This window comes from Bison bison, unplaced genomic scaffold (genome assembly GCF_000754665.1).
Source record: "Bison bison bison isolate TAMUID 2011002044 unplaced genomic scaffold, Bison_UMD1.0 scf7180017864270, whole genome shotgun sequence".
Lineage (NCBI taxonomy): Eukaryota > Metazoa > Chordata > Mammalia > Artiodactyla > Bovidae > Bison > Bison bison.
Window position 1 is genome coordinate 7,157,082 of NW_011494842.1, and position 7,687 is coordinate 7,164,768.

The window sequence follows — 7,687 nt, forward strand, 5'->3', positions numbered from 1 at the left end:
CTTGGCAGCACCCCACCCCCCGGCCAGGAGCTCCGGGGGCAGGCCCCCTGCACCGTCCGCACCAGGGGTGTGGGGTCGCAGGCCCAGGGGGTCGTCCTTACTCTGGGATGGAGACAGGTGGTCCTGCCCTTTCGGTACTAAACAAGGACTTCAACACCGGAAGTCTGACTTCATGTCCTGCCGCTCCCAGGGCCTGACGGTTCTACTGTGCAGTATTCAGCCCATCCTTCTTCCAGGGATGGACAAGGAGCCCAAGCTAGGTGGGGAGACTGCTGGTCCGGCCACAGCACACGTGCTGTGCCCTCTTCCTCCTGAGGAAGGCCGGTCTCCTCTAAGTAGGCCCCTCGTGGTGGGTGGTGGATCCATAAAGAAAACTGTAGACACTACGATGAGTTCTTCAAGCTGTTTTTTGTTTTTATGTCCTAGGTAGGTGTCTCCTCCTCTTGAAGCTGCTATATCTTATTTATTCAGGGTGTTTTCATATTGGAAAGCCTTGGCTAATCTGCTCTGGATTTTGAGATTGGTTTATTTCTCAGTAGTCAAAAAGGGAGGGGCTAGATCTTTTTTTACTCCTCCTCTGGGACAGGTACTCTCCCTTCCCTAGAAAGAAATATTATAACATTGAGGACAGGCTTCACATGGAGAAGCCTCGCTTCTGCACACGAGCGCAGCCCCGTTCTGAAGTGTGCAGGCCCTTCAGGCAGGACTCGAGATGGAGGCGCTCTCTGGTCCACCCTCTTCCTCGCAGCTGCTCTGAGCGAGCGGGGCTTCCTTCCAGACAGGCTCTGCCTCTGCGATGCTCACACCCCTCCAGGGCCTCCAGTGCTCTGGGGAGTCCCTCGAGAAGCCTGGGGCTGAGCAGGCTGGTCTGCCCTCAGCCTGTGTAGGGGGGCCCAGGCCTGCAGGACGACTGTCAGACGCAGTTCACAAAGTGTTGTTGCTAACGGTGTGGCAATGGGACTGAATTGTAATAAAATGTTATTTAATCTTTGTCTGTATTTTGATACTTGAATGACTTCCCCTTCTATTTTACTGTACATATAATTGTTAATCTGTCCGATTTTGTCTAAATTACGAACATCTTGTGGTACCAAGCGTAACCGACCCTGTGCGACAGCATAGACTGACCTCACTACATGAGAGAGTGTAAATATTCCTGGGCTTTTGGCTTTGGTTTTGTTATTTTCGTAACTGTACAACTTAGAACAGACTGAATTAATAAATGAGAAGTGACATGAAACCAGCCTTACGTTGTGGAGTCTGAGTTGGAACATTTCCTGACGGTTTTCCAGCAGAAGCGCGGGCACAGGCCAGCTGCTGGCTCTGGGTGCTAATGAGGATCCACTCTGCTTGGCTGGCACCAGTCTGGGGAACTGGCTCCACCCGGCACTCTCCAACAGGAAGGGCTGCTGGTCAGCGTTGACCCTGCTCTGGTGTGAGGGCCCTGCGGTCACCTTCCCCTCCCCAGGTTCGGCTGGTCTGAATGCCGAGCAGGGCCTGGGCTGGTCAGCCACAGACTTGACTGAATGCCGGGGTTATCAGGCCGATGGAAGTCGAGAGCTCTGGAAGGAGAGTCTCCTTCAGGAATGCATTCAATTGTGGAGGCAAAGTTTTATACAGACAACTAGCTACCAGCCCAAGGCCACACAGCGAGGCTCTCCAGACATCCTGAGCTGTGGGGATGGGAGGGACGTTGTGCTCGCCAAGCCGGCTGGCTCCTGGGCTGCTGGTCAACAGAGCGTTGGAAAGACAGGCAACACTGACGACCCCAACAACCGCCCCATCAGCCCTCACCCCTGCCTGGGTATTGCCTTCTCTGCAGAGGAGAAACTGAGGCTCAGAGAGGTTAAAATGCCCACCCAGGGCTAGCCAGAGAGGCGCCTGCTCCTGCTGCTAAATCACTTCAGTCGTGTCCGACTCTGTGCGACCCCATAGACAACAGCCCACCAGGCTCCTCTGTCCCTGGGATTCTCCAGGCAAGAACACTGGAGTGGGTTGCCATTTCCTTCTCCAATGCATGAAAGTGAAAAGTGAAAGTGAAGTCGCTCATTCGTGCCTGACTTAGTGACCCCATGGACTGCAGCCTACCAGGCTCCTCCGTCCATGGGATTTTCCAGGCAAGAGTACTGGAGTGGGGTGCCATTGTCTTCTCCAGAGAGGCACCTAGAAACCCTCTAGTCCAGTGATGTCCAGCTGTCCTAGTTCGTGTTGGGCACCCCGGCCTGCCAGGCCATAGACCACACTGCACCTGACCGAGGAGGAGCCAGAGCTGGACTGCAGGGAGAGGCACGAGGGTGGTGGGGCGGCCTCACAGCGGGGGTGGAGGGACACATCTCACAATGCGTCGGTCCACGCTCCCATCTCTACCCCCTGCTCCTCAAGACCTGGAAGCAGAAGCAGGGGCCAGGAACTGGGCACTGCCTCCAATGCCCATGCTTGCACTGTGGACCCCAAACCAGGCCTCCACATGCCCCGCTCCCCATTCTCACTGGTCCCCCTCTCACAGATGTGGCGTGGACCGTCACCCAGGCTGCAGGGCTGTCAGGACGGAAGGTGCAGTGACCAGGGGGCTGGTCTAGACACCCTCTTGTTGGCCTCGGTGCCTCTGGCCTCCAACCTCGCAAGGGTCCAGGTCCCCCAAAACCCAGTGGGCGGGCCAGCAGGCCTTCTCAGCTCACAGCACTGGCCGTCACAAGCAGCAGCCGAGGGGGTCTCAGCTCCACCGCCCGGCACAGCCCCTGCAGCTCTGTGACTGCTCTCCTCAGGACTGGCTATTACAGTTACAAACAAGCATGTACCAAATTAAAGAACTTCCTCAACACCATAAAATATTTATTATTTAGTAAATAGAGCTGGGAAAAGCGGGTAGCCGTGGGGGTGGTGGGAATGGTGCAGGGAGATTTATATTGCTACTTATACCAAAATTAATTCCAGATGGTTCACAAAACAAGACCAGAAAAAAACCAACAAAGCTAGAAGAAAGAGAGTTTTTCATATGAGAAAGGTCTTTCCAAACATGTTACATAACTGAGTTCACTTTCTTAAGGATTTATATATTCAACTATATAAAAATCAAACATTTCTGCAAAGCAAAATGCATCATTATAAAAACAACTGAGAACAGTCTTTGCACCACATGTATGTAACGAAGGACAACTTGACAACAGCTATCAAAAGTAAATCAACTTCCACTTCCAGGAAGATTGAGTAGACAGACTTTCCCCTATTCTTCTTGCAAGTATAATTAAAACCCTGGCAGACATACCAGTGGGTACAAAGCCCAAACAAAAGCCTGCTCTCAGAGGACAAGGAAGAAGGCAGCCTGGCAAGACAGCTTTTAGACACGAACTGCTCTAATTCATCCAAGCATCACAGAAGAAAAACTGGCCCCTCCTTCCACAGGCCAGCAAAGGCCAAGTGGTAAGCCTAGACGTCCCTCCTCACCAGACATCAAGGTGCCCTAACACCCTCTGGGGTGGCATTAGAGGAGGCCTAACTGGGAACCTGCAATCACCCAGCAATTAGGTGGCTGCTCTTAACAACAGGAACCAAAATAAAGATCTCAGTGGATGGGCTCAAGAGCAGAATAAACAAGAGAAGAATCCACAAACTAGAGAATAGAACAATAGAAATTACACAGTTAGAAGAACAGAGAAACTAGACTTAAAAAAACAAGGAGTCTCAGGGACCTAACAAAAGATCAAACACATATGTCAGCAGAGTCCCAGGAGAGAAAGTGGGTGGGGCTGAAAGAGACCTCCATGCAATAATGGCTCAAGACTTCTCATTGACCTACAGAATCAAGAAGCTGAGCACACCCCAAACCAGATAAAAAGAAATCCATGCCATCACAATTAATTTTCTGAATATAAAAGACAAAAGAAAAATTCTTGAAAGCAGCAAGAGAAAAATGACATCTTACCTGTCGGGGAAAAATAATTTGAATGACAGACAGTTGACTTGTCAGCAGGACCGTGGAGCCCAGGAGGAAGTGGTATATTTTTCCAGTGCTGAAAGGAACTGTGAACCCAGACTTCTATACCCTGCAGAAATATCCTTCAGGAGTGAAGAAAAAATCAAGACATTCTCAGATGAAGGAAAACTGAGGAACTTATTCACCAGCAGACCTACCCTAAAAGAATGGTGACACTTGTCTAAATAGAAAGGAAATGAAAAAGGAAAAGAAAAAAATGAACCTTGAAACATCAGGAAGGATAAACATTAAGCAAAAATATGGGTAAATACAACGGACTTTCCCTCTCCCACTGAGTTTTCTAAATTATGTTTGATGGTTGAAGCAAAATCCTAGCACTGTTCAATGTTCTAAATGCAAGTAGAGGAAGTGTTTAAAACAATTTTATAAATGAGGAAGGTGAGGAGATATAAAACAAGATTTCTACACTTTAGTTGAACTGGTAAACAATGACACCAATAGACTATGCACAGTTCAGGTCAGGTCAGGTCAGGTCAGGTCAGTCGCTCAGTCTTGTTTGACTCTTTGCGACCCCATGAACTGTAGCCTATCATGCTCTTCCATCCGTGGGATTTTCCAGGCAAGACTACTGGAGTGGGGTGCCATTTCCTTCTGCAGGGGATCTTCCTGATGCAGGGATCGAACCCGGGTCTCCCACGTTGTAGGCAGACACTTTACCATCTGAGCCACCAGGGAAGTCCCCTGGATTGAATTCCTCTCCCCCGGAGGCCAAGGATCCCAGCATTTTTCACAGCTCAGCAACAAACTTTCAAGAGCAAAGACAATCATAAGAGAGAAGAGGGTACTATATAATCATAAAAGGTCAGTGCACCAAGAAGACATATCAATCCTAAATGTATGTGTACCAAACAACACAGCAGTAAAACATGTGAAGCAAAAACTGAGTTGAAAAGGGAAACAAATTCATGAATGCTCTGGGCTGAACTGTGTCCCTCCAAACTTTGTATGTTGAAGCCTTAACTCCCAGTTTACTGTATTTGGAGACAGGGCTTTTAGGAGGTAATTAAAGTTAAGTTAGGTCATAAAGGTGGGATCTTAATTCAGTAGGGTTACTGGCCTTACAAGAAGAGGAAGACAGAGAAAGAAAGAGAAACAGAGATGGAATTTTAAAATGTTTTCAAGAAACTCACAGGGAGATAGGAAAAAGAACAGAAAAATGAAAACAGAATAACTAGAAAATAAAAAATTAATTGGCAGACGTAAGCCCTAACATAGCGTGAAGATACACACAGGCACCAAAGAAAGGCCATGTGAAAACAGGCAAGACGGTGACTGTCTACAAATCAGGAAGAGAGTCCTCACCAGAAAATGACCCTGCCCGACCTTGATCTGGGACTTTGTAGCCTTCAGAACTGTGAGAAATAAATTTCTATGGTTCATTGTTACAGCAGCTTGAGCAGACTGATACAACAAATACAGGGCTGAAGAGTCAGCTCAGCTGGAAACTGTCAACCACTGGTAGAACAACTAGAGAAACCAGCAACGACACAGAGCACAGGGCCGCCAGCCAGCAGGGTCCCGCTGACCGCGCTGTTACCAGCCCAGCAACAGCAGGATGGGCTTTTTTCAAGTGCTCTTGGAACATATTCCAAGACAGACCATTTCCTGGGCCATAAAATAAAGCTCAACATATTTAAAAAAACTAAAATAATAAAGAGTGTGTTCCTGAAACACAACAGAATCAAAATAGAAAATCAGTAACAGAAAGATAACAGAAAATTCTCTAAAACACTTGGAAATAACACAATTTAAGTAATCTAAGAGTCAAAGAGAAATCTCCAGGGAAATCAAAATAAACATTTAAATTGAATGAATATGAACATACAACATATCCAAATTTGTGGGGAAGGGTAATGAAGTGCTGAAAAGGACATTCACAGCAGTAAATGCATACACTGGGAAAAAGGAAAAGGCTTAAATTCATAATCTATGCTTCTACCCTCAAGAACCTCAAAAACAAAAAGAGCAACATAAACCCAAAGCAAGAAGGAAATAATAAATGAAAACAGAAAATAGGGAAGTTTCAATGAAACATAGAATTTGTTTTATGAAATGATCAATAAAATGGACAAATCTGTAGTTTTGTAGCAGAAACTAACAGAGGAGAAAAAGAAAAAAAAAAAAAAAGGCCACCAACATCAGGGACGAAACAATGGCTGTTGCTACAGACCCTGCAGGCATCAGAGGAAACAGCAACCGAAACTACCACAAGTCTAAGCAACATGTTTAACCACCCAGAGCTGCAGGCCAATTTCTCAAAAAATCCACAACTCACCATGTGAAACAAATCATTTTAATCCAACATTAAAAACTGAATCCATAATTTAAAAAAAAACCTAAGCCCAGATGATTTTACTGAAGAATTCTACCAAATGTTTAAAGAAGAATTAATACCAATTCTACACAATTTGTTTCAGAAAACAGAAGAGGAGGAATGGCTCCTAATTAATTCATTCCAAGAGCTAACATTATCCTGATGCCAAAACCAACAAAAGAGATACAAAAAAAGAGAACTATACACTAATACCACTCTCATGAATAAAGGCATAAAAAATCGGTAACAAATTATTAGCCAATAGAATTCAGATACATATAAAAAGAATTTTACATAACCAAATGATGTTCATTCCAGGGGTGCAAGGCTGATCAACATTTGAAGATCAAGCAATGTAATAAGGCATATTAATGAGCTAAAGAAGAAAAATCACATCAATTGTTGCAGAAAAATACTTAACAAAATTCAATACTCATTCATGAATTTTAAAAGGTTATAAAAATGGAAATAGAGGGTGAACAAGAGATCCCTAAAGATGTCCCTAGGCTTCTCTGGTTGTTCAGTGGAAGAATCCTCCTGCCAGTGCAGGAGACTCTGGTTCAATCTCTCAGTCAGGAATATCTCCTGGAGAAGGAAATGGCAACTCACTCCAGTATTCTTATCTAGGAAACTCCATGGACAGAGAAGACTGGTAGACTACAGTCCATGGAGTCACAAGAGAGCTGGATAAGACTGAGTGGCTCAGCAACAACAAAGATGCCCACATCCTAATTAATCAATAGAACTTGTGAATACGTTACCTTATGTGGCAGAAGACACTTCGCTAATGTGATCAAGATCAAGGGTCTTGAGATGGGGAGGTTATCCTGGATTATCTAGAACAGGCCAGTGTAATCACCAGGACTATTAAAAAAGAGGGGAGGAGGGTCAAAGTGAGAGAGGAAGTGACAGTTTAGCAACTGCTTAGAAGCTGGAGGAAGTGGCTACCAGCCAAGGAATGTGCAGTGTCTCTAGAACCAGAAAAAGCCAAGGAAATAAGTTCTTCCTTGGTGAGAGACCAAATAATGGCCACCCAAAGATAGCAGGTCCTGATTATTAATACTGGAACCTATCACTGTTCCTGTATCAGTTTCCCAGGGCTGCCAGAACAGAGCCCCACACACTGGGGCCTAAATAGACAGGACATTTGTTTTACCTGAAGTCTCTAAGTCTGGAATCAAGGGGCAGCCGAGTTGGTTTCCTCTAAGGGCTGGGAGAAATATCAATAACCTCAGATATGCAGTTGACACCACCCTTATGGCAGAAAGTGAAGAGGAACTAAAAAGCCTCTTGATGAAAGTGAAAGTGGAGAGTGAAAAAGTTGGCTTAAAGCTCAACATTCAGAAAACGAAGATCATGGCATCTGGTCCCAGCACTTC

At 45.9% G+C, this 7,687-nt stretch overlaps 1 long non-coding RNA gene across 1 annotated transcript; it reads right to left on the reverse strand.

Annotated features, from left to right (window-relative positions):
- Positions 1–2,815: 2,815 nt before the first annotated feature.
- LOC104994922 lies at positions 2,816–7,573 on the reverse strand. Its single transcript, XR_826005.1, has 2 exons — positions 7,070–7,573; positions 2,816–4,056 (listed from the first exon to the last, which is right to left on the reverse strand). It is a non-coding gene; the product is annotated as an uncharacterized LOC104994922 (long non-coding RNA).
- Positions 7,574–7,687: the final 114 nt, after the last annotated feature.